The sequence below is a fragment of the Ambystoma mexicanum genome, chromosome 9 (assembly GCF_040938575.1).
Source record: "Ambystoma mexicanum isolate Mex_15411 chromosome 9, UKY_AmexF1_1, whole genome shotgun sequence".
NCBI classification, from domain to species: domain Eukaryota; kingdom Metazoa; phylum Chordata; class Amphibia; order Caudata; family Ambystomatidae; genus Ambystoma; species Ambystoma mexicanum.
The window spans coordinates 324907641-324933750 of record NC_090931.1 but is presented as its reverse complement, the minus strand read 5'-3'; the positions used below and the strand labels follow the sequence as shown (position 1 = coordinate 324933750).

At 44.5% G+C, this 26110-nt stretch overlaps 1 protein-coding gene across 2 annotated transcripts in view; it reads right to left on the bottom strand.

Moving 5' to 3' along the window:
* Positions 1-26110, bottom strand: part of SPNS2 (SPNS lysolipid transporter 2, sphingosine-1-phosphate) — a 467335-nt gene that overhangs the window by 342101 nt on the left and 99124 nt on the right. The window lies entirely within an intron of this gene.

Here is a 26110-nt window from a genome sequence, read left to right as displayed (position 1 = left end):
ACTACCTAAAAGAACTTGAATGGCGGTGCATGAAGGTGCCATATTCATTGAACTGGGACTTCCTATTTGAAGGTCAACACACAGCCCCGGACATCACATTTAACTGTCAATCGATACTGAGGGCAGTGGCTGGCATCAAGTTGACACAAATGCATATGAAAGGGTGTTGGCGTTTCCTGTCTCCTTTTTAGTCTCTGCAACCAGGCCCCATGTGGGCCTGTTTGAAATAAACTCTGATTAGTATGTGAATGCTGCCACCCGCTACATGTCTCAACAAAAGGACAGGCCACAGCCATGGAACCTTTCTTCGTTAATTAGGCTGGCCATGGCAGGGGGACAGTTTGACCCTCCCCCATCTGAGATGACATGGTGTACTCCTGGCTGTCCTATGACAGGGGGGACTTTGGGGCTCACAAGGGAAGGCAATCCACACTGTGGCGGCATCTCGTTCTCTGGGTGAATATCACCCTCCCAAGCTAGTGTGTTTCTTTAAAACAGGGGTCTGAAAGCTTTGGCTCCCCAGTTCAGCTCTGGGTTGCAGAGCTAAATAGCTCAGAAGGGGGGGCGCAGTAAGGGACCCACCCAGAAAGCTGATTCTGATCATGCCGGACAAAAAATTAAGCAGTCTGCTGGGCCGGTGGGTGCTCCTGAGATGTTCGGCTGGCTGCTGTCTACCGACTTGTGGATGGTTGTGTTGCGTTCGGAATATGCAAATAAATGAATTAATTTTCCAAACGCAACGTGTGAGATGGTATGGCGTCACAAATCCTGTGCCCCTCAATTTTTGTGTTGACAGCCTTTCAAGTGGGGAAATTTATAAGCGATGGCTCATTTAATAAGCCATTGTTTTTTCACAGTACATGCTTAACATTTCAATGTTCAGAACTGAACATGGTGCATTTTTATTCACCAGGCAAGCACAAGTATTAGTTAGCTGACCAATCCGATGCATTCTTCAAAGAGAATTAAAATTCCACACAGAAAAAGTTCTAAACTATTTTCTTTATTTTCATGTCTCTTTATTTGGCACACCGTTTTACTTTTTAGTTACATATGGCGCATCCCTGGGAAGGTTAACTGTCATTTTCTTGCTTAAGTATTCTAGTGGCTGCTTTGGGACATGGACTAAATGCATCCGCTCAGCATCAAAGGTCTTTTAATTTTCTAAAAAAACCAGCCACTGCCTAGCGCGCACACCAGGTGGCAACTCAATGTCACTTGGCACCTTGATTAGGAAAGTAGAGTTCATTGTGTATCACCATGCAGACAGTAGTCCATGGCAAACCAATGCAGAGATATGTGTGCAGCAATGCACAAGAAACCACCCTGTCGGTTAATGTTGTCTATGTTGTGCTCCCGTATGTAACAGCACATACGCCTGTTTTTGTCTGATGTGTCATTTATATAGCAATTATTTATTCATATTGAGGAGGGGTTTTGTCGCACGACACAGAGGTGCAGTTTGGGAGTGACGTGTGTCGTGTTTCTCCCTGGGCACCAAGTTGGCTAGACGCTGCCCTGCTCCAGATGTTTTGGACTACTACTCCCATCAGCTCTGGCAGCATAGTCAAAGGTGGCAGATCATGGGAAGCGTAGGCCAAAACATCTGGAGAGCCAAAGTTTGCAGAGCTAGGCCCCCCCCTCACCCCCCCATAAAGGAATTGCGCAGAGTCAGCACATGTTGAGTGCAGGAGTGCAGGATGGGGGCACTGGAACCATGAAACTGACAGCAACCTTCTGACCCCTTTGCATAAAGGCACGTGTGTAATAGAGCCGATAGAATGTGTGCACATTCCCCTTTCTAAAGAGGCTATTGGACTGAAAAGGAAAGGATCGAAATCCGAGATTACACAAAAAGTCAACCCTGCACACAAAGAACGGAGGGTCGACACGAAATGGAGGGCGGTGTCCAAAGAAGGTCAGGTTTCAGTGCGATCCTCCTCGGGGCAGCATCGGATAGCCTTGTGGATGACTTCACCGGCGCTCCATCCACTGGCCTTCCCGATAGACAATGACGCACCTGGCTCCCTGCGGCGGCGCTACTTCTGTCCGATTCTCTCTCTCCCTCGCCACTGGGCTGGGTGCACTGGGTGTGGAGGCATAGAGGGATGAATGCACACGGATTAGATCACCCACCATCCATCCTTCTCCGCCTGGAGACAAAGCTCTTTGCGGTGAACGCATGATTTAACCTTTGCCTTTCCCCCGTGTCATCTTCCAGGATCCGTCCGCGGACTCTGATACATTTAAAGTTCCGAGGCAGTCGGGAATAAATGCTTCAACCCCGTGCTCGCTTGAAAGGCTCCACAGGGCCGATCGGAAACAAGAGCTCTTGGCTGGCAATGCATTCATTGTAAAACAGGTTTGAAACCCCTGCTCAACCTTTCATCCTCCCAAGGGCAATGAAAGAAGTGCCATTGCTGCTAGACATACACAGAAGTCTTGTACCCCTGGCACGAGCACCAGTTCTCTGCATTCACAGAGCACATCATTTTTTACTAGTGGAAGTCAATTAGCACTCACTATTGGTTAGTGCGTAGTAGCCAATAGCGAATTAGCACTCACTAGTTGTTAGTGCAAATCTTGTGGCATGCATGTGTGCTGTGTGCGCTACACCGATAGTGGTCTTGCAACGGTGAGGCATGTCCGAGTGGATATTACACATGTTTCTGTCTTTAGGTTTCCAGACCAGTGGGAAAACCACTTACCGTTACCGCCACGCGGTCTAGTGGGCTTACCACAGGATGATGAGTGGTGTTATGATGGTGTAAATCCCCAGTTTTAAGGTCATGGGGACCCAATGGGGATTTTTGGCAGATTTGCCATGAGCGGAAATTCTGTGCTATAAATCGGCCAATTATTTACCTTTTAATGGAGGATCTACTTCCAGCATCACTTTGGAGGTAAACCCTCCACTTGAACGGCAAGTTCGGAATACATTGGCAGCAATTTTGTCACTGCCGGAAAACGGAAAAAAATCAGTTTTAACGGAATTACCGGCCACTTTTTTTGTACTGCACCGCCGAACTCATAATGAGGCTCATTAATGTCTTATTTCTAATGAAACCCATTCTAAAGAACTCAACAGGACAACAAAACTCGCACTGGCACAGTGAAAAGAAAGTGGGTTTGAGGGTGAAGAATACGAGAAGGAACATAAAAGCAAACAAGAGAGGTGAGATAAATGGGGGCAAGTCCTTAGAGGCATTTGAATACTATAGAGAGAACATTGAATTTAAGTTGAGAGTGGAAGGGTGGCCATGTACGAGGCCAAAGAGGCAGAGACGGAGTCACGAATAGATAAAGAATACAGAAGAGAAACAGAGGAATTGAAAACAGAGTTAAGAGGAGCTAGACGAGAGACAGGGAGGCCAAAGAGTAGTACAGAATCATAGGATTAAAGAAGAGATTAGAAGCCTAGTGGCACTGAAAGTCAGAAAAGGTCTAACTTTCCAAATATTGAAAAGATGAAAATGACAAGCATGGGATGTAATCGAGATGTGATGAACGAAGAAGAAAAGAGTGTCAAGATGAAGGCCAAGATTGTGGCAGTAAGGGAAAAAGGCAGATGAGAAGGGGGAAATAGGACAAAGGGAGGAGAAACAGGCAGAGGAATATTATTTGCAGGAAAAAGGAGAACTGCAGTCTTAGAAGGATTGAGGACAAGACAGTGGTCTGACATCCAGATTTTAATAGCAGAGAGACAGGCAGAGAGATTCATGTGCATAGTAGGTGCATAAGAACATAAACATACACATAGTTCAGTGTCATCAGCATCAAAATGATGAGACAAACCAAAAGAAGAGATAATATTATCCAGGGGAGAGGTATAAGGAGAGAAAATAAATGGGTCAAGAACAGGCACTTCTGGAATGCTGTGGGAAAGAGGAAGGGGGTCAGAGCAAACAACGGCCCAAGATACTGAGTAAGTGCAATTAGACAGATAAGATTGAAACCATGTGATTACAGAACCAGAAAACCCAAAAGAGGAAAGGGATTGAAGAAGTAATGTGTTATGCACTTTATCAAAAGCAGTCCAAATGTATACGAAAAGCAGGGTGTTTAACATAGTTGGCAGAAAGAAGAGAGTCACAGACAGAAATAAGAGCAGTTTCTGTGGAGTGAAGGGGGCTAAAGCCAGACTGGAAATGAGGTAAAATGAATTAAGAGTCAAAAGAAGAAACTTAGGAGTAAACGAGACACTCCAACAATTTAGAAAGGTAAAGAAGGAGAAAAATAGGATGAAAGTTAGAAGGAATGGCAGGATCCAAAGAGGGCTTTTTGAGGACAGGAAGAATGATGGGATGTTTAAATAGAAGAGGGAAAGTATAAGTGATAAGAGTGATATTAAGAAGACTGGTAATATAAGAATTAAGAGAAGGATAGATTTTAGAAATAAGAGTAGAGGGAACAGGATCTTTGGGAGAAGCAGTAGGATGAGCCTTGGAGATAAGTAGAGAGGTATCAGAATTAGAGATAGGTGAAAAGGAAGAAAGAATCGCAGTAGAAGGAGAAGCCGAAACAAGGCAGGAAGAAGAGGGAGAAGTAAGACAAAAGGCAGAACAAAGAGAATGCACTTTCGAAGTGAAGAAATTAGCAAAGTCAGATGCAGTAAGTGTGGAGAGAAGGGAACGATCAGATAGAGGGGGAGCCAATAGACGAGAAAGGGATTGGAAAAGACGGCAGGGGTGAGATGATTGAGAGTGCCAGAGCTCATAATAATATAGACTTTCAGAAGAGAGAAGGGCCTCATCATCTAAAGTATGATAAGATGAGAAGGAAACACCATCAGACATAGATCGAGATGTATGCCAGTGACGCTCTATGCGACGGAGAGCCCTTCGCATGTAGCGAAGAAAAGGAGTAAGCCAATGCTGCGAAGGTCTACGAGAAGCAAGAAATTTAGAGAGAGGATATAGAGTATCAAGAGAGGTAGAAGGTTACGTGGAGAAAGCTGAGGCAACATCATCCATTGAAAGAGCTGAAAAAGTACAGTGAGATGAAAGAGTGGCAATACAGGAAAATACAAAGAGAAAGGCATTGAAAGTGCGAAGATCGCGACGGACAAAAGAGGGGGCAGTAACAGATGTGGGTAAGCAAGTGTCAAAAACAGGAGGATAAATACAGAAGAAGAGCAAATGATGATCAGAGGAATACACAGGATAAATAGAAACATTTGAGATAGACTTCCAAGAAGTAAAAATAAGAAGAGGATCCAGAGATATGAGAAGGGTGTGTAGGAAGGGGAGAGAGACAATAAGAGTCAATAATAGCAAGAAATAGAGAGGAGGCATGAATAGAAGAGAGATGTAGATTAAAGTCGCCCAATAGCAAGAAAGAATTAGAAAAAGTCAGGATGACACTAAGTAAAGTATCAATGTCATTGCAAGTAGAAAGTGGACCAGGAAGAAGATAAATCAAAAGAAAGGTCACAGCACAGGACTTGGAAAAAGTGGAAAGAGAGTATTCAAAAGAAGTAAAGGTAGGTAAAGAGAGGGAATTAGAAAGAATCATGGAAGAAGGCCGGTAGAGAATGCCAGAACCTCCTCCACGACCCAGAGAACAAGGAGTATGAGTAAAAGCAGGATCAGATGTGAACAAAGAAGCAGGTGTAGCAGAATTAAAGGACGAAAGCCAAGTCTCAGTAGAAACATGTCAAGAATAGAACAGGTTTTCTTAGAGGTAGACCGAGCATTCCAGAGTGCGACATTAATGCAAGGAACGCCAGAATCACGAGGTGGATAGATAATAATGGAGATATTGCGTGACGCAGGAAAAGGAGGAAATCTACGAGAAGACCAGTGATTAGGAATAGCACTAGGCATAGAGAGAAAAATAGACGTGTTATGACTATCAAGAATTAGATGCAATGATGGGAGCTGCACTAAGATGGAATAAAGAAGAGCACCAACTAAAAGGCAAGTTGGGCGTGCAGCATTCAGGAAAGACAACCGTACTGCAGTGTCAGAACAGAGACCCGTAAACAACATTGTAAAAAATAAAGGACAGTAGAGAAGAAAAGCAAAGAACATTCAGCAGCGGACAACTGCACCCAAACTTGGGTGATGATGTAACAAGTGTCTGCAGCTGGTAGATGGTGGCCAATGGATGGGCCGGAGAGAAAGTGAAAAAGTTCAAATCACACTTTGGAGAGTGGGCAGGTACACTGCCCAGAGCCCCCAGAGGGGCAGGTAGTCAGAAGGCTGTCTCGCACAGAGAGTGCAGTTCTCAAAGCTGACACGCCTCCCAACGAAGGGCAGAGTGATGTTATAGGCAGTAGGCTAGTGCAGATGGAATAGGCATGGTAGGGCAACGCTGGGACTGGGTAGCTAACAGCTATGCCAGACTATGCCAGATAGAGTCTCGTGCTGGCAAGCAGGTGCAGCGTCTAGGACCCCCGGAGGAGCAGGCAGTCAGTAGATGGTTCAAAAGGGGGAAAAGGATCTCCCAGCTGACAAGCCCTAACAACCAGGGGCAGCTTGATGACAGAGCAGCAAGAATCATGCAGATGGATAGTGCAAAATAATGCAGGCGGAACAGGTATGGAAAGCAGAGCTGAAACTGGGCAGACGGTGCCTAGCTTTTACTGTAAGATTGATTAGGATTAAAGTGGCTACGTGCAGTGGGTGGATAGCTCAGGGGCAACGTGCTCGCCTTAGAAGCAAGATGACACGGAGCACCACAGGTTCGATCCCCGGGTCTGCGCTTAGAAACCTCTGGGTATTAAGCGCATTATAAATAACCAATCATACCACTAGCCAAAGCACTAGTAGTGCAACCCAAATCACCCCGATGGGTTGCTGCTGAAGATGTGCAGCTCAAAGGGGCTCAACAGAGTGGCCCCCCACAGTCACTGTTGTGCAAGCAACAGGCAGCAGGACACCAAAGGGGACAGCCAAAAAACCATGAGCAGAGAGAGTAATTTGGTGGTCTTCCTTTTTGCAACGTGTGGAGGAGGCGTTGTTCGTGTCCTTGTCTTGATCTTCAAGATTAAACATTTGCCATCCATCCGTACCTCGACATAAAATTTTGATATGTACCCCACCAAAACGGGTGTCATTCTGCATGAAGTTTCTGTAATCAGCGCATAAACTAATTGAATCCCCAAAGTTATGATCAAAAGAAATAGCCAAAGGACGATATATCCAGGGAGATGTATTCTCTCTCCTACAAGCATGGGTGTAGTTTTAAGGGGGGGAGGCAAGGGTATTCGTCCTCCCCAACTTTTGTGGCACAGCATTTTGGCCCACTCATTTGGAAGGCTTCCCTTTCATTTAGATGTCATGCCCCATCCCACTCCCCCCCCCCCCAACATTTTCAGCAAAGTTATTCCACTGCCTACAAGGGCTAACACGACCATTACAATATGGAAAGAAAGCGGGAAACAGAAGCACGAGGACTGTTACCACAAATGAAATGGCAACCATAGTATCACAAACAGGAGGCAACTAAAATGAAGACTTTGCTGAACAAAGGAACACAATACTTCTCAAGGGGAAGAAAGAACGTCTAATCCAATTGATGTTCAAAATATTAAATTCCAATACCTAATAACAGGTATGTATAAAAAAATATTGATAGATACAAGAGTTTGACTGAAAGGACCCTCTGCATAAACCTGCAGCCTTGAAAAGGTGCAGGATTGCGTGAAACACGTGCCAAACTGATTGCAAAGATAAATCATACCTGTAAATAGTAGGTATTGCACATATAAGAGGTATAGGTCTTCCGTTTTCACAGTAAAGACACATCAAGAATTCAAACACTATGCACCCACTGAAAATCGCTTAGTGAGTCAGTCCCTGTGTATTTAGCTTGTGCAAAAAAACAGTTTTAAAATGTAAATGTTGTAAGCATGTAGTAGGCGCATAGGCATACATGAATCTTGAAGTTGGTTTTTCGTGTTTTAGAAGCGTGCGTGTGTAGGCAGCCCGCTCCCATGTCATTTCAACAAAGTAAATAACTTCCATGTCATTTACTTCGTTGAAATTACTTCAAAAATACTTTGATTTTTTTGTTGTTGGGGGGTTCCCCCATTCCCTCCTTCCCCTTCACTATCACCTCCACCCCAAAGCCCTGCCCACCCCCCTTTTGCCCCATGCCCTACAAATACTCAACACATTCGAAATATTGTCAAAGTAATTTTATTACATCGAACTAATTTGATTCATAGAAACAACTGGATACGGTTACTCTAATACACTATAATAAACTACTATAATATAATGCAATATAGTCTGCTACACTATACTATACTGTACTACACTATACTATACTATATTACTATAATAGAATGCAATACACTCTACTACACTATACTCTACTACACTGTACTATACTATAATATAATGCAATATAGTCTGCTACACTATACTATACTGTACTACACTATACTATACTATATTACTATAATAGAATGCAATACACTCTACTACACTATACTCTACTACACTGTACTATACTATAATATAATACAACTTGGAGCTGTGCAGGACTGCTCATTTGTCCCTCTTGCTCTTAACCACAAATGACTGCATTCGTTATTCTAGTATTTCCAACACAAACCTGCATATTAAGAATATTTTCTCACCCTTGTAGCCCGTCACTCTTTTTACATTTGGACCTTTGGGGGGAGGCATGTGGTGTATATTTTGGAAGCAGAAAGATGGAGAAAGATGGCCCATCTTACATTAGAGGGGGTCGCTCGTGGGGAACACACTATTTTCTTTCCCTTTGTGTGCATGTCATGTATTGGATTCCTTTAAAAAAAATAAAAATAAAGTTCGTTTTGTGCGTGATAATATTTTAAACAGAACGCTTTTAATGTTATGACTGAAGGGGGGCTTTGTTTATATTATTCGTGTTTCGGGGATTGGCACTGCTCACTTATAAGTGTCGCATCTGAAAACAAATTCTTGACTTTTGCCCAAAACAAGTTCTCAGCCTTGATCACTTAACTTGATTCAAAGAGGTTGAAATCAAGAGCACAAAGACGTCATACTTTATACACCGTAGTCCAGATGTCAGCATGCTCTCAGGCCTCTAACATGGACACTGCTTCATAGAGGTTAAAAGGTAGAGCAAGAACACACACCCTAGTCCAGATGGCATAAGGCCATAGGCCTGTAACATACACATGCCTTACAATGGTTGAAAACGAGAGCAAGAATGAGTCGCACTTTCCAGGCCATAGAGACGACAAGACGCTCTTAGGCCTTTAACATGGAAAGGCCTCTTAGAGGTTGAAATCTAGAGCAATATAGTGAGTCTTCCTTTACATGACATAGTCCAGATGACAACAAGCTGTCAGGGCTGTAAACAATGACATTGTTTCAAATAGGTTTAAAGGTAGAGTGGGAATGACTTGTAAATTACACGCCAAAATCTAGGAGACTATAAACAGTCATGCTTGTAGCATGGAGAGTGCTTCACAGCGCTTGGAACCAAGTGTGAGAAGGAGTCGTAAGTTACGCACCAAACTCCCAATGACAGAAATCCCTTTTCGCTTGGCGACCTATTGATGAAGCAGAAAGAATGGTGCTGTGCCGGTACAGTTCTTGAGACGTCAACATGCCCCTTCTGGAGCCAGCCACTTCTTATAATAATAATAATTTAGCATTTATATAGCGCTACGCACCCTCAAGCATCTGAGCGTTGCTTATTATTACCCACGGCCTCGGAAGGATGAAAGGCTGAGTTTGGCCCTCCTGGGATTCGAACCTGCATCAGCAGGCTCTGCACAGATATCAAAGCAAGCCTCTACTCGCTGTTCTATCGGACCAGACTGTAGCTGCAATCAATGATCAAAAGTGCGAAAAGCCTCATCAGTGCACAAAATGCAGCTTTATTTGGTGCTGTCAGTGTCTCTCATGGTTTCGGGAAAACCAATGAAAAGGTTCAAGGGGGAGCCCAATGGAGCCTTTGTACTACAGGAAAGTGAGAGTACAGTAGAGGAACCATCCCATGAGAGAGTACTGTACTGGCCCCTTTTACGGATGTAAACGCACAAAATAACCTCTGCAGCCCTCATATTGCATGTCTAGCAGAATGCATCATTGAGCAGGAAGCCCGGCAGAAGTCTTCTTAAATACCAAATTCACTGTGGAAATGTTTTTTACTGCACCCTCTTAAGTTAAACTTTTTTTTCTTGATGTTGTATTAGTAATAATATTGCAACCATGTATGAATGTGTTAAAAATACCGATGCTCATTTCTGTATCACTGATAGCATCTGTGCCATTTTAATGGTGACACGTGTTTCGCACAAAGGGTAGCCCTTCTTCAGGATATATGTGTAACTATAGTGAAGCTGCGATCTGTGTATCCTGCTGGCCAATGTGCATCTTTTAAACCCCATATAGGTTAAAGTTGCTCCTTGTTTCTTTGTAAGAATGTCTGTATTTGCACACATGCCAGAGAGAACATTTGATCCTGTGTTATCAATATTTCATGTATGCTTCTCTTACAGCACGTGGTTTTCGTCTGCCCCCTGTGAAACTGATCAATCTGCTTGTGGCCAGGAGCAGTCAGGCCTGCCTCATTCTAACTGCCAGGGCTCTGTGCTCCTTTATTATTCTGTGTCTGGCATAGCTGCCTGCCAGCCCTGCAGAAATTACACGTATCTAATGGTTGTACATCGGTGCCCTATGGCTGATGCCCTACAAAATCAATTTGCATGACAAGCATCGGCTGGCCCCTTTGCCTTACCTGGGCTGAATATCAAACAGGCTCACCCCACTTGAAAGACTCACCCTGATGTATGCTAACATCTGTTCTAATTCAGCACTTGATTAGAATGTGTTCCAGTGGGTTTTTGTTTCTACCGAGTGGTGTACAAATGGTTGACCACTTATGAACCCAGTATGGAGAGGCCATCCCATGCATCCAGTTTATTATTTAGTGTTAGCTTGCCCCCCAAAACGTGTAAAAGAGTGCAGCGATTCACGGCCCAGCGGATCATATCCGTTGCCAGTGCTTCTTTCGGTGAGTTGCCCACTTCAGCAAATTATAGGATATCCTGCAAAGGCAAGGGAAGAGGACTCTGCTGCTGAGGCAATGACTTGGCAGGGATGAGGGAGTTTAATTGGGGGGGAGGGGTGTGATGTTAATGGCTTGTACTTATGAAATTGCCAATGAACTGTGCATTGAGTTTAATTGTAATGTTCTCTTTAATGTAATGTCATAAAAACTATAATGACAAAATAATACAATAAAATTTAATTATGGGATACCACCTTAAATAACAAAAGGGAAATTCTCTTTAAAAATCCCATGAAGCTATATGTCAATCATGATCATGCATTTCCTCGTGAAAATATGGCTGCGGTGCTAACATCCAGCTGCAGAAACATCTGCAGACCACTTATATTTTGAGATGCTGTCAACCAGTTTTCAGGCCTGAGGGTGGGTCATAGACGGCCCCAGTGGTAGAAGTGTACCAAAAAAAGTAGTGGAACTGTGGCCCGGACAGGGAGCAACATGTAACACATTTGTCAAGGGGTGCAGACATGCTGGCAGACAGCCAATTGTGTTGAAACAGATTTCAGTTTAGCTGTAACTGCTATTGGCTGCTGAAGTGGAGAAATGTGCTTTAACTTCACAAAGAACAGTTCCGGAATGGTGAAAATGGTTGCCAAAAGTAGTGGAACTGTTAACAGTAAAGAATAACAGTAGTGCATCTCCCGCTCACTTAGACCACTGACCAGTCCATATTAACGTCAGAGGAAATTAGCTGAATTTTCAGGATGGAGAGCAGGCCAGGGTTTGGTGCTGCCCACCCTTTCTTTCATCCACCACTTCTGCCGCTCAAACGCTCAACTCTGCCCTGGAGAGGTGGCGAGTGCGCAACAGGAAGCAACAATGTTGCTTCCTGGATGTCTCACCAGCAAAATGGAACATCTGACCGAAGAGGCCTTGTTTCACTAGCCATGGGGTCTCCAAGGCCGGTCCCCAAGAGTCAAATCCATTCCTCGTTTTCTTGAATACATTGAATCTAAATGAGAAATATTTAAACAGGCATTGGTTATCCGGAAAACCTTTGGTAGTTGGGGCTCTCGGGCACTGGACTTGAAGACCTCTGCCTTACACAAGACACAACTTAATGTTCAAATCTCAATAAATGTACAGGAACACAGTCAACCGGCAAATAGGGACTTTAGTCAAAATCAGGGACTGAGGGTGCCTTGTTGGATGTTGCGTTGGCCTCAATGACTCAACGAGTGAAATGTATTATGGTGGGAGTGAGGAAGCGATGCCAATAATCGTTATCCCAGGTACTTTATATGGCAAATAGCTGGGAAGTCCATACATAAACCATATAAAGTTAAAGTTGGTGGAGCCCATTTTCATCCCGCATTTGACATGGAGAACCATACCAATGAAAACACACTTACCAGCCATTTCCATCGACTACTCCTTTGGTGCCATACTAGATATCCCGTTCATTAAATGCAATAGGATGTTTTGCTGATTGTCAATCACCTAGCATACGAAACAACGCGGCCCATAGTGTAACTATTTTAATGTTGGTCTGAATACATGGCTTTACTTCTCTTCTTTCAAACATATGTTTAAAGGGTTCTGTGTGATTACATCGAAAAGTTTTTGTTGAATATGATTTAGTCGATTTTTTTCTCTAATTTGATTTGGCTGTAAATATATGTGGGGGGAGACCCCGCCCCAGCAACTCCACCGACCATCCCCTATATTTATTGTCATGATTACCCACCCCCCACTTCTCTTTGCGGCAAAATTAGTTTAAACAAAATTAGACTAGTTTGACCAATTATTCCGCTTTGTAATCTTCCGATGCCCGTTTAAAGACTTATGTTTTGCCGATATCCAGGCATTGTTTCGAAAACATAGTATCGAATGACAAAACTTTCGAAAAAAATGCATCGAAAAAATGCATTTTTTTGTAGTTAAAGGTTTTTTTTTAACTAAAATGGGTGTAAAGGGTAAAAAAAAGGGGTTGGGGGTCCCCCCTATTTTAAAAAAATGATTTTTTTTAATGCATTTTTATTCAAAACTTTGGCATTCAAAACTATCACTAGGAACCGTTTCGCCAACACAAAATTGTGCATGAGGCCAATGTTGCTGTCTTTCTTTTGTGTTCTTCCGCTCCCTATCTTCTTGGTATTCACAAGCAGCACTTTTTGTATGGAGTGCATTAGAAAACTCTACATAAACAAAGACCTTAGGTACTACATAAATGGGGTCTTCAGACAACACAAAAAGCAAATACTGCCTTAGAGGCCATTTCCCTCAATACCCCCTTCCAGGAGGTCTCTCCTAATGACCCCGAGTCCAGAGACCATTGGACTTAAGGCCACTTTCGCTAATAAACAGGCGATTGTGCGCCCCAATATTTCTAAATCTTAGAATGTATTTATTTGCGGGCAACTCCAAGAAGTTGTCTCCAAACTTTGAACGGCGACAGTGATCCCATAAACCCTTTTATGTTTGGCCTCCGCTCGGGGGCTGAGGTGCTTGAGGGCGGTCAGTACAGACCACAAATGAACATTTATGATTGTGAACGTTCCACATCACGCTATGTTATGACGGGTGCTTGTTATCGTGACCTGTGGCCATTTTAAAGTGCTAAGAATACATTTTAAATTGTTATGCATTGTACACAAGCCACTTTATGCTCGATCCCCAGAGTATTTGGCGCAAAAACTGAAAATCTCTGGGGGCGCAAAAGGGCTTCGGAGCCAGAAGTGTCTGCAATTGGAGGTTCCAAGGTCCAAGCGGTCATTCACCCAGAAAAGATCACTTTCTGAGACAGCCCTTAAATTCTGGAACTCACTTCCAAAAACTATTCGACAGACTGAAAAGTTCAAGAAGAAAGTAAAAGCATGTTGCTCGGTACAGCCTTTTAGATCCGTTTATGTCTTCATGAATTACTCTATTTTACATTTTTGTTAGGTTTTATATATATGATATGATATGGCATTTATAACGCGCCTATACACAAGTGCTTCAAGACCCAACGAGGCAAGGGAGGGGGAACAGAGGGAAGACAGACAACGATCCTACTAGGCCAGGTGTCATTGTTATCGTGCAAGTGCAGGGGAAGGGGGAAGGTGAAAGTTCAGGGGGAGGGGGCAGTGCAGTACATGGGGTAATAGAATAAATAACAATAGGTAAAAGTACAGCCAGCTGGTGGCAAGTGCAAGGGTAAGTGGAGATATCAGGTGCCAAGTGCTGGGAGGGGACTGTAGGGATACAGAAAAGAGTCCCCAAGTGTGGGGGTTGCCAGGAAGGCAGTGCAGGTATGACACTTGCATGGGAGGGGATCTGGGCCCGGGGTCAGAGGGTGGCCAGGTAACCAGTGCAGTTTCAATTTCAGCCAGGAAAGTCAGCAGGGCAGAGGATGAGAAAAGGCAGAAGCAAAGAGAAAGGTTCTGAGGTGCTTCCGGAACCGTACATGTATTATTGAGATTGTTTTTAATTAAACGGTAGGATATTGGATGTTTTAGGATATCTGCATGTATTTATTGCATTGTTGTTTTTGTCATTTCAAGTACTGTATTGTATACGTGTTTTGTAAAGCACTCTGATGCTCCAGTTAGCCATGTTGGCCCAATAGAAAAATATTAAATACAAAAAATAATAATAGGGGGGCAGACAAGAATACCTGAGGAGAGTGGGATTTGGAAATGGGTTGAAGGAAGCAGGAGAGGAGTGCCACACATTCTTAATGATTGGTGTCTTTTATATACATTACGTCACCGAAGCCGCGAAACGCTGGTCTTTGATGGATTTAAGACTGGCAGAGTGAGGTTGGCGTCCAAGAGAAGGGTAGAAGGCCCTTCACACTTGAACGTTGCTTTTTTAATGGACACATGGCGAGCAACGTTAAAGGACCCATGTTTTCAATTGCCTCCCTACAGCGCATAGACTCAGATGGTCCCTCAAATCCAAAACAGGGGTGATATAACCAGTAAGTGCGTGTTGAGTTCCGTTGTGTTGCACTATGCGCACTGGATTGCCTCTCGCCGCTGCAGGTGGACTTGGAGTATCGATTTGGTGCACAGGACCTTGAAATACTAGAGCACATGCAGTGCTTGCTTCTCACGCTGCCCAGCAGCACATATCAAACCAGGGACCGAGGGTGAGAAGGCCGCTTAGACTCAGTGCTCATTCAGTCATTGGACCTCCCTGCGGTGAATGCCAACACGCGTGCCCTTTGGGTGACAATAGTCGTGGTGTTTTTCTGAAGAAAATAAAATGTATGCAAGGATCAAATCACAGACTGTACAGGAGTCAACTATGGCATTGTGGACACAGGGCTCAGACACGCGACCCCTTAGGTTACCATACTTGCCAACATTCTGTGACCAAAAAAATGTAGGATTTTTCAAGTTTCAAAAATAATAATTCCCATAACAATGACATCACAGTGAAAAACAAAACATACATTGTTAACACCATTGAAGCATTCCAAAATACACAACCCATCAAACAGCACAACATAGAAAGATGTTCAAATGTTACAAATGTATGATTCTGAATGGTAACTAATTACCTAGCATTTCGGCGCTGGACTGCCCCAGGGCAGAACAAAGACTGATATGTTTGGGATATTTCTTCTCTGTGAAAGATAGTGAGCTAAAGACTCTGGGTAAGTCTCTCGTAACCAGGACTAATGTCTGGCAGAGAGACTCCCAGGACCCCCCCTTGTCAATTTGCATATTCAAGTAACTTTGGGTCTCACCCTAAATTACTAGGGGAATCCAGACGTGGACCCCTTGCTCACTATTCTTAGAGAGGCACAGCTCCTCCCTACTGAAGAGGTCCAACCAGACCGAAACACGTGTCTGGGGATGCTGTTGGTACTCTTGCTCAGAGGAGAATTGCCTAGCATTTCGGTGCTGGACTGCCCCAGGGCAGGACAAAGACTGATATGTTTGGGATATTTCTTCTCTGTGAAAGATAGTGAGCTAAAGACTCTGGGTAAGTCTCTCGTAACCAGGACTAATGTCTGGCAGAGAGACTCCCAGGACCCCCCCTTGTCAATTTGCATATTCAAGTAACTTTGGGTTTCACCCTAAATTACTAGGGGAATCCAGACGTGGACCCCTTGCTCACTATTCTTAGAGAGGCACAGCTCCTCCCTACTGATGAGTTCCAACCAGACCGACACACGTGTCTGGGGATGCTGTTGGTACTCTTGTTCAGAGGAGAATTGCCTAACATTTTGGTGCTGGACTGCCCCAGGGCAGGACAAAGACTGATATGTTTGGGATATTTCTTCTCTGTGAAAGATAGTGAGCTAAAGACTCTGGGTAAGTCTCTCGTAACCAGGACTAATGTCTGGCAGAGAGACTCCCAGGACCCCCCTTGTCAATTTGCATATTCAAGTAACTTTGGGTCTCACCCTAAGTTACTAGGGGAATCCAGACGTGGACCCCTTGCTCACTATTCTTAGAGAGGCACAGCTCCTCCCTACTGATGAGGTCCAACCAGACCGAAACACTAGCATTTCGGTGCTGGACTGCCCCAGGGCAGGACAAAGACTGATATGTTTGGGATATTTCTTCTCTGTGAAAGATAGTGAGCTAAAGACTCTGGGTAAGTCTCTCATAACCAGGACTAATGTCTGGCAGAGAGACTCCCAGGACCCCCCTTGTCAATTTGCATATTCAAGTAACTTTGGGTCTCACCCTAAATTACTAGGGGAATCCAGACGTGGACCCCTTGCTCACTATTCTTAGAGAGGCACAGCTCCTCCCTACTGATGAGGTCCAACCAGATTGAAACACGTGTCTGGGGATGCTGTTGGTACTCTTGTTCAGAGGAGAATTGCCTAGCATTTCGGTGCTGGACTGCCCCAGGGCAGGACAAAGACTGATATGTTTGGGATATTTCTTCTCTGTGAAAGATAGTGAGCTAAAGACTCTGGGTAAGTCTCTCGTAACCAGGACTAATGTCTGGCAGAGAGACTCCCAAGACCCCCTTGTCAATTTGCATATTCAAGTAACTTTGGGTCTCACCCTAAGTTACTAGGGAAATCCAGACGTGGACCCCTTTATCACTATTCTGAGAGAGGCACAGCTCCTCCCTACTGATGAGGTCCAATCAGACCGAAACACGTGTCTGGGGATGCTGTTGGTACTCTTGTTCAGAGGAGAATTGCCTAGCATCTCGGTGCTGGACTGCCCCAGGGCAGGACAAAGGCTGATATGTTTGGGATATTTCTTCTCTGTGAAAGATAGTGAGCTAAAGACTCTGGGTAAGTCTCTCGTAACCAGGACTAATGTCTGGCAGAGAGACTCCCAGGACCCCCCTTGTCAATTTGCATATTCAAGTAACTTTGGGTCTCACCCTAAGTTACTAGGGGAATCCAGACGTGGACCCCTTGCTCACTATTCTTAGAGAGGCACAGCTCCTCCCTACTGATGAGGTCCAACCAGACCGAAACACGTGTCTGGGGATGCTGTTGGTACTCTTGTTCAGAGGAGAATTGCCTAGCATTTCGGGGCTGGACTGCCCCAGGGCAGGACAAAGATTGATATGTTTGGGATATTTCTTCTCTGTGAAAGATAGTGAGCTAAAGACTCTGGGAAAGTCTCTCGTAACCAGGACTAATGTCTGGCAGAGACACTCCCAGGACCCCCCTTGTCAATTTGCATATTCAAGTAACTTTGGGTCTCACCCTAAGTTACGGGTCTCACCCTAAGTTACTAGGGGAATCCAGACGTGGACCCCTTGCTCACTATTCTTAGAGAGGCACAGCTCCTCCCTACTGATGAGGTCCAACCAGACCGAAACACGTGTCTGGGGATGCTGTTGGTACTCTTGTTCAGAGGAGAATTGCCTAGCATTTCGGTGCTGGACTGCCCCAGGGCAGGACAAAGACTGATATGTTTGGGATATTTCTTCTCTGTGAAAGATAGTGAGCTAAAGACTCTGGGTAAGTCTCTCGTAACCAGGACTAATGTCTGGCAGAGAGACTCCCAGGACCCCCCTTGTCAATTTACCTAACACCAACTTCAATTACCTAACTTCAAAGAAGGTAATTACACAGAGCTGGCAGGCAACGTTTGCCACTGCTCTGCAACAGGAGCCCAGGCAGTACATATTTACTGCAAGTTGAACACTGAATGACATGGCGACTGATACCCACCTCAGTCTGATAGGCAGATGCTGTGTGATGGTGTTACACTCTGCCACTTGCCTTCACTAGTGGTTCACCTAAGGATTGTACCAGCAAGAGTGAAGGACAGAGTCAAAAGTAATCACCTGCCAGCCCACTGTATAGACAGGCTAATTAATGTGTTGCATGCTTTGTCCTGGAGCCTGCCAAAGAGTCACATACATTACCTGCCACTGTAAAAAGAAGTCGGATCTGTCCCTGAAATCTGTAGGCAGTAGGACTGCTTAAAAAGCAGTAGCCTACTGCCTAAATCTGTAGGGTTGGCAAGTATGGGTTACACAGATTGGTGCTGGCAAAACACACACACCCTTGCACACTTTGTAAGACCTTCTTGGCAGTTCTTTAGGCCTTGAGAAGGTGCTCACATGTGGTCGGACAAGGCTTGAGCTCCTTATTGGCTGAACTCGCCTGCCTCAGCCCAGTTTGAAATCCCCGTGGCCCGTTGGTCTTTTGAAATTCGAGTTCAAGCTTCGCCTTGCGCGCGGCGGCCCGTGGTGATGTCATGCGCTCTCCACATGGCGGGAAGTGATTGTTTCCTGTGATCTGCCTCTCCGCTCCTCTGCGTCGCGCAGTTTAGCACAAACGTGTTGTAACTGAACTATCCCCAGGGCGCACACAACGCTATACGTTTAATCACATTCATACAGTAATAGTTTTTTTTTGCGTTGAGGAATGCGGCTTTTCTGTTCAAATGGGATTTTTTGAAGGGTGTTCTAGGGTACTGGATTTATCGTTTTCATTGTTCTTGGCACGGTTCAGTTTCTCATTGTGTGTCAGCATCTGGAAGTGAGGTGTGTTGCATCCTCTCGGAATTTGGCAATTGTCTAAAAAGTGAAGAGTGTGTGTTATGTACACGCTATGCACCCTGTCCTTTTAACTCTTCTGTTCATGTTAAAGTGCTTCTCTCCAGTTACCCACCTCGTCCAATGTGTATAAATCAAGACATTCCACGAATGTTCCTAAGTGCTCCCATATGCTCTGCACCATGGAAACAAAAGAAAGACTGGAAAACAGACTCCTATCCTCTGTACCCGGAATTCCTGTACACGGTTGCTAAGACTCTCCAACCAATTGCATAGTCTCAAAGAAAGCTTTCCCAGAAACTCAAGGATTAGTCTTTAGGCAACCGAACAATTTGAAAGAATTGATCGTCTAAAGCACATTGACAGGTTACGGGACACACTCCAGCCAGTATTAAATGTATAAACCCTGTGCATTTGCCATATCAAAAGACAGAATCAACATACCACAAAGCAACCAAGACTTCAAAAGAAAGGCTTCTATCATCAAAATATCCACTGATGTGGCTTGTCTGTGTACATTCACCAAATGCACAACTTTAAGGTCAATGCCAGCAAAACAGCACAGGCATTCACACAAAGAATTAGCACACAATACTACAGTATTAAAAGGTCGCTTTCCCTGGATGGTACTCTGCACCAGTCCAAACCAAACACTAATGTGCCCACGGATGAGGTCTCTCCGACGATGGCTTATACCCTACTGCCAAGCGTCCCCTGGTATAGGGCAGTAGCCTTTAGATGTGCTCTCCAGAATCCAGAATCATCTCTCCAACTGCACCTGGACGAGCGATGCACCACACAGACCCGCCCCGCTGCTAGCTTCCTCTCAGGTCCCACTTACCCACTGATGTCACAGGGGTTCCTTTTCATCCTGTGGATGTGGAAATCAGGGATAATGATATGATATGATGGTTTATTTATTTAGCCCCCATCCACAATGTGTTTCAAAGCGCTTCAAGGCAAGGGAGGGAACAAGGGAAAAGACAACCATATTCTTACAGGGATCCTCCTATTGGGCAAGGCCGATATCGATGAGTGGCGGTGAAAAAAAATCCTGCAATCGATATTGTATATCAATGGCTCTACTGTATCCACCATTGGTATCCAGTGAAAATGTCGATAGTGAAAACGTCGTCTGAAGGCGATGTTTTATCAAACATGCACCTTAACTAATACTGCGCACTTTCCCAAATAGTCTCAGACTGGAGATTAAAATCGTAAATAATGCTTGCCCTGGAACATGCTGGGAAGGCATTTTAGGAGGAAGGGTAAAAACGGTATCAGGTAATATTATCCCCATATATATGGTCGCCGTACATAATATCGCCGGGAAAAGGTCGTGGCAATATTATATGGGTGACCATATATATGGGGATAGGATAGGGGCAGCCAATAAAAAAAAAAGGGTTTGGGGGTTGCGGGGGTGTCCCCCGCATGTTCCATGCAATAATGTCCCCACAAAAAACGGCCATTTTTCGGCGATATTTTTGTGGGGACATTATTACATTGAACCGTAAAAACATAGACACGCCGGTCATGTTTTTGTTGGTGGCATTTTCACATAGAACACCCCTCCACCGCCCATAATTCTACACCCTCCTCTCCTGATCCACGTGCTTCCCTGACTGTCCTAGTGGGCACGTAAGCCCTTCTGGCCAGACTATTCACCTGCTGTGTTAGCCGCTCTGTTGATGCCATGTACAGCCGGTTGCCATGGTGAGGGCCGGCCCGATGATGTAAATCAAGATGCACGCTATAGTGAGGCAACATATTCCATTTCAGAGAGCAGCAGCTCTCCCCTGCACCCCAGCATCCAGCACACAACGCCACTGCAAGCCCGACCTTCCATGGGGCGCGTTCATTTAGCATACTGCAGGTGGTCACCCTTCTTTTTCTCTATGCGAAATTGTGTAAGTTGTGTGGCTTTGTTGACAGAAAAGTAAATGCCTGATTCGAGTGTGCCCTTTGTTCGTGTACTTTTGGTCGAAATGGACCAGTTGCATGTCCATATACGTGTATGTGCGTATGTGTATGTGAGGGTTGGGGAGTGGAGAGGGGAACTGGGAGTGTAAGATAGAGGGGGGGCTTCAGAGTTAAAAAGATTGAAGACAAAACGTGTAGAATTCATTTCGACAAAAAGTGAACGAACCAAGTGCATACATTTAAAAAGATGACCATGAAAACACACAGAAACATATATAAATATGTACCAAGGAAGTTATGGTGTGCTGTCCCGGGAGGATAGCTCAGCGGCAATGTGCTCACCTTGGAAACAAGACGACAGGAAGCAACACAGGTTCAATCCCTGGTACTACAAAACTAAAACAAACAATTCCTGTAATAGCGCCTCCATGCCCGCGGGCTGTGTGAGTGCTTTAAAAATGCAAATAAATAAATAAAAAAGACTTGAAAAAAAAAAGCATTTCACCGGAAATGTGAAAGTAGGATAGTCCTTTTGAGCCAAGTCTCACATTCCACAGCGCCACCTAGTAGCCAACGCTGGAAGTTCACATTTTATGGGAAAAGCCACATGTATTTCATCTTTTTAACTCTGGAGCTCTGAAGGGCCGGAGCAATGCTTGATTGCAGACTGGCTGGACTCAGCTCAAGTGGATTCCATCGGCGTCTGCACATGTGCATTTCATCAGTAGTGACTGACAGAGAAGGGCGTTGTCTGGTTCTTGAGCCTCTGGGTGAACCATTTGTCTCAATTCGCCCACGACATTAACAAACAGGACATGCTTGGCCTGGGTCCAGGTCCATTGCAAACATATAGGCTAGAAATCCAATGAATGCTAGTGGCTTTTTAAGCCGAGGGAACCGACGGTATGGGTTTCCTCCCAATAAGGGGCCGTTGAGTAAGACAAGCATGAGGATTTCGGGCCAATCAGAGCGCACGCTTCCATTGTCTATCGCCCTAGGTCACAATCCCACGGCAGAGCGGACATTTGAGGTCCTCTTTCTATGGCAGCAAAGCTGAATTTCCCAATAGGCCTCAATGATCGCGGTTAAATAGGGGGCATCAGCTCCCACCACAGCAAAATAATTGTGACGCATGTCCTGGCTAATAGCAAGCAAGTTTTGCGCTGTTCTCAGCAGGGGTGCAACAAAACCTACATTATAGGGGTTGAGGGGGGAGAGCGTGCTAACCCTTCAAACGTTGGGAGAGGGGCTAACTTCAGAGTGTGGGGAAGGGCCAAAAATATTTGTGTGGGGGCATCTAACTTCTTTACGCATTCTAATGAGGCTATTCTAGTGCAGCTTCAATGTTACAAGCTGTTAACTCTCTCCTTTAAGCCTGAAAGCACCCACTTAAGGACTGCTGTGAGAATGAGCCGTTTCCTGTCCCCTCTCTACCCTTCCACTCCCCTAACATGCACGTACTAACCCCACATCAACATTTCAATTGCCTAAAGCATATATGAAATGAATGCAGATGCTAACAATGAAATGAAATGCTTTACTTTTGTAAAGGGCCTTTGTTAACAGGGAAGGCCAGGCGCCATTTAACATCCCTGTCATGTTCTGTCCAGCCTCGGCTTTGTAGTTCAGCCAGGCCGAGTTAAGATAGCCGAGCATTTTAGGGGGATAGTTGGGGGGGCTGAAGCCCGGTTAGCTCAATGGCGTTGCACCACTGGCTCTCAGTCACAGGGTCAGCCTGAACCCCGCGAGTTCGAGTCCTGCAATGATATAATAGGTTATTTATAACGCGCTTAATAGCCAGAGGTTTCTAAGCACGGACCCAGGAATGAAACCTGTGTTGCGCCATGTCGTCTTGTTTCCAAGGCGTGCACGTTGCCGCTGAGCTATCCTCCCAATAGACTGACTCAGCCCTTCATCGCACAAAGGTTGCTTTATTGGGTAATAATAAGAGCTGTTACTACAGTGCTTAGAAGCGTCAAGAGCATAGTGTAAAGTGCTATACAACTGCATTATCTCGTCTAGCTACAACCTAAAAAGAGCAGTTGGTACTAGCTTCCCTTTACAAGCAGTCTTGGCTTGGAAAACCAAAAAATGGCTCTTCACCAAGGACACTGCACGTACTGTTTGAGTCTATAATCTAGATTACACCGGCCCTACCATTATGTATAGCCTTCTCACTGACAAATGTATATATCTACGCTTATTCTGTGTTAGCAATTGTTGCTTTTGACTGTTATTTGTCTGATTTAGTGTTCTTAACCACGTCCTACTTTGAATCTGTATTCTGTATCAATACTTATTCATGTGTATGTATGTATACTAAGTTGTCTTGATAAAGCACCCAGATACCTCAGGGTCTGGTGCGCTGTATAAATAATAAACAAACACAGTATTATTATTTGCTCAGCAGATAGACAGTAAACCATCACTGGTACGCTAGGCCAGTTTTGCTATATTTGTGAGCAGAAAGCTGACGCTTGTGTGTTCGTAACACAAAACATTGTTGGCAGGAAGGAGGCGTGCGATTTCCTATGTTTTGTCATGAACAGAACACTGGGAAATATCGCTGTGCAGGATGGCTGTTGGTTTTGGATGCAGCTCTCTGGTGGGGTAGCAGGGGTGAATGTGGGTGCTGAGAGACACCCGTGTAGGGGTGCTTGAGGGGTAAATCTGCCCCTCTGTTACTGAGCTTGCATGCAGTGTGACACTGCAAAGTTAAGGGCTCATGAGCCCTAAACCTGTGAGCCTCAACTCATAATGGCAACTGCACGATGGCGTGATTAATTTCCTTGCTAAAGAAAAGGTTTGACTATATGATGCCAAATAATGTATTAAACACAGTGTATTCACGTCATTACACAAGTGCATTGCATCAGGTGCATTAGAAAGAACACGCTGGGCCTGATTCACAAAGCATTATTCAATGGGATTTTTTCATTGAAAAATGCTTAGTGAATCAATCAGGCTCTTTCCATTAGTTGCACCACAGAAGCACACTGTAGTAGGCATTAGATGTACTACCGAAACACACTGTCTCATGCATTAGATGCACTACAGAAGCACACTGTTCTATGTATTAGATGCACTAAAGAATCACACTGTCTTAGGATTCATCATAAAGACATAGCTCCATGTGGCATACACCATCCCTTACCATACGTTATCAGGATAATGCAAGTAGATTCACTACAGAAGCACACTGACGTTGGCATTGTATGCACTACAGAAGCAGACTGGCCTAGGCATTAGATGCACTACAGAAGCATACTGTCTTAGGCATTAGGTGCACTACAGAAGCATACTGTTTTAGGATTATTCATAAAGACATAGCTCCATGTGGCATACACCATCCCTTACCATACGTTATCAGGATAATGCAAGTAGATGCACTACAGAAGCACACTGACGTTGGCATTGTATCCACTACAGAAGCACACTGGCCTAGGCATTAGATGCACTACCGAATCACATTGTCTTGGGTATTAGATGCACTACAGAAGCATACTGTCTTAGGTATTAGATGCACTACAGAAGCACACTGTCTTGGGTATTAGATGCACTACAGAAGCATACGGTCTTAGGCATTAGGTGCACTACAGAAGCATACTGTCTTAGGATTAATCATAAAGACATAGCTCCATGTGGCATACACCATCCCTTACCATACGTTATCAGGATAATGCAAGTAGATGCACTACAGAAGCACACTGACGTTGGCATTGTATGCACTACAGAAGCACACTGGCCTAGGCATTAGATGCACTACCGAATCACATTGTCTTGGGTATTAGATGCACTACAGAAGCATAGTGTCTTAGGTATTAGATGCACTACAGAAGCACACTGTCTTGGGTATTAGATGCACTACAGAAGCATACTGTCTTAGGCATTAGGTGCACTACAGAAGCATACTGTCTTAGGATTAATCATAAAGACATAGCTCCATGTGGCATACACCATCCCTTACCATACGTTATCAGGATAATGCAAGTAGATGCACTACAGAAGCACACTGACGTTGGCATTGTATGCACTACAGAAGCACACTGGCCTAGGCATTAGATGCACTACCGAATCACATTGTCTTGGGTATTAGATGCACTACAGAAGCATACTGTCTTAGGTATTAGATGCACTACAGAAGCACACTGTCTTGGGTATTAGATGCACTACAGAAGCATACTGTCCTAGGCATTAGGAGCACTACAGAAGCATACTGTCTTAGGATTAATCATAAAGACATAGCTCCATGTGGCATACACCATCCCTTACCATACGTTATCAGGATAATGCAAGTAGATGCACTACAGAAGCACACTGACGTTGGCATTGTATACACTACAGAAGCACACTGGCCTAGGCATTAGATGCACTACCGAATCACATTGTCTTAGGCATTAGATGCACTACAGAAGTACACTGTTTTAGGCATTGGATACACTGCAGAATCACACGGTCTTATACATTAGCATATTGACTAGGTCATTAGATGAAATACAGATACCCACTATCTTAGGCATTAGATGCACTACAGAAGCCCACTGTCCTATGCTTTAGATGCACAACAGAAACACACTGTCTTATGCGTTAGATACACTACAGAAGCACACTGTCCTATGCATTAGATTCACTACAGAAACACACTGTTTTAGGCCTTCGATGCATTACAGAAGCACACTGTCTAATGCATTAGCATACGGTCTTAGTAATTAGATGCACTACAGAAGCACACTGCCTTCGGAATTGTATGCACTAGAGAAGCACACTGTCTTAGGCATTAGATGCATTAGATGCACTACAGAAGCACACTGCCTTCGGAATTGTATGCACTAGAGAAGCACACTGTCTTAGGCATTAGATGCATTAGATGCACTACAGAAGAAAACCGTTTTATGCATTAGATGCACTACAGAAGCACACGTCTTAGGCATTAGATGCACTACAGAAGCACACTGACCTATGCATCTTATGCATTAGATGCACTACAGAAGCACACTGTTTTAGGCATTAGATGCACTGCAGACATACACTGTCCTACGCATTAGAAGCACATTGTCTTAGCCATTAGAGCCAGAGGCACTCTGTCCTATGTATTAGATGCACTGCAGAAACACAGTGTCTAGTATTAGATGCACTACATAAGCACATTGCTCTAAGCATAAGGGGCACTAAAGAAGCATACTGTCTTATTCATTAGATGCACTACAGAAGCACACTGTCTTGG